Source organism: Atta colombica, unplaced genomic scaffold (assembly GCF_001594045.1).
Source record: "Atta colombica isolate Treedump-2 unplaced genomic scaffold, Acol1.0 scaffold274, whole genome shotgun sequence".
Classification (NCBI taxonomy): Eukaryota; Metazoa; Arthropoda; class Insecta; order Hymenoptera; family Formicidae; genus Atta; species Atta colombica.
Genome location: NW_017259375.1, coordinates 1,444,823 through 1,446,673, shown reverse-complemented (window position 1 = coordinate 1,446,673; position 1,851 = coordinate 1,444,823).

Here is a 1,851-nt window from a genome sequence, read left to right as displayed (position 1 = left end):
TATATATATATTTTTTGATATTAGAGAATTAATATTCGAAGCTCAAATTCGTAGAATAGAAATTCATTGACACGTTCGTAGAAGCTAGTGTATAGAATGGAGAGTTTTAATTCTGACTCTTTCATTTCTTTTGTGTCCCTTAGAGGGTGTTACTGGATTACTTTCGCGACCCTCGCTTGCCAATCTCGCCTATTCATAATCAAAAGAATCGCGAATCCTTGGGGCTTTTAGCTTAGGATAGAGAAACAATCGCGACAAATTATCCCTTCTGACCATTTGCCTTCTCCCGAAACTCTTTAAAAGAGAATTGCGAACCTTTCTTTGTCTACATAATAAAATCGCTTATTTTGGAAAGGTCATGGGCTTCGAGAAGCTAATTTCACGACAGACGCAAAAAAATCGCCCCGAAAGACACATTTTTATTCTACAGTCGTAAACCTTCAAGATTATCCATCAAGCCTCTTATAATTTATAACACGATATATATTGTTGAATTAATTTGCATAAATTTCCTCCTCGAAAAATTGCTCAATTTTTCTTAAAATATCAAGATAACTTTCGTAAAAAATATATCTCTTACTCTCCTCAAATAAGCAAATGAATCGTTTTTCAGCTCAACTTCCATGGCATTATTTTAAAGAAGAAATTTAATTATATTGTATAATCCCTATATTTGTAAAATAATTCAGTGACACACGTGTAAGCCTATTACAAAAATATTGCATCGGATCGAGGGAATATATTCTCGGAGACGGCTTGAGATCACGTGGGTGTAAGGTGCTTGCGTGCAACAAAGTCTTGAATTTCTGCGAAAGACATTACGATTGACCGACTAACAGTACCCACATCCTCCTCTCCCGTCTTGCATTATGCTTGATGTGTCGGAGTTAAGAGCTCGCTCATTGTCGGTAGTACCTGGTAACATCATCGGCTGTCTGATCACCTGGTAACATCGCGCATAAATATCAAGAGCCATCGACATGAACAACTTACCTGTTTCTCTGCCGGCCCGTAACTGATAACGTCTAGATTCATTGCCGATCGTCACGGATTCGCAACCACGTTCAAGTTACGAGAATCCCGATTTATTACGATTACCGACGTGGAATACGAAATTCATTTTTACATAATTTCTCTATTGCGGCGATTTAGTTTCTCATTATCTGCTTAACTTGTGGTTTGAACTGAATCTCACTTGATAATGTAAAAATTGTTTTTTTAGCTATGATGAATCACTAATCTAAGCGTAGTCTAATAGTTTTGTAGTGGTAACTTTGATAGTTAATCACTACAAAACCAGTTTAATGATTAACTATAGCTAGAAAAATACAATTTTTTCATCAGATTAAACCTAATCAAAAGTTAACTAGAAAATGATAAACTCGGGCTTATTTATGATAAATATTTACGATTAATCCTTCGTTCGACAATTCTAAATAAGTATTTGAATTTTATTGAAGCGAGAGATATATGCAAAATAATTCCCGAAATTTTCTAGATGAAATTTATTTTGGGACCTTATACAAAAATTAATTATCGTGTTAACATATTTCAAAATGACACGATTATGTCATCGTTTTTATCTGATTAACGATCGGTAGTTGGAAGCTAAATGAAATTGGTCAGAGAATTCATATATACATATATATATATAGAGCCATAGGAAGCTCCTTAATATATTTAATAACGCCGTCACCCAATCTTGCGTTCCAGCGGCGGCAGCGATTTAGGGGTAAACCCTTCGTAAATTTACTACGCGTATACAACACAAGGCATATACACGAAAATGTGGAATGTACTGCGGCGGAAGAAAGAGGGAAAGGGAGGGAGAGAGAGGAAGGGAGGGAGGGG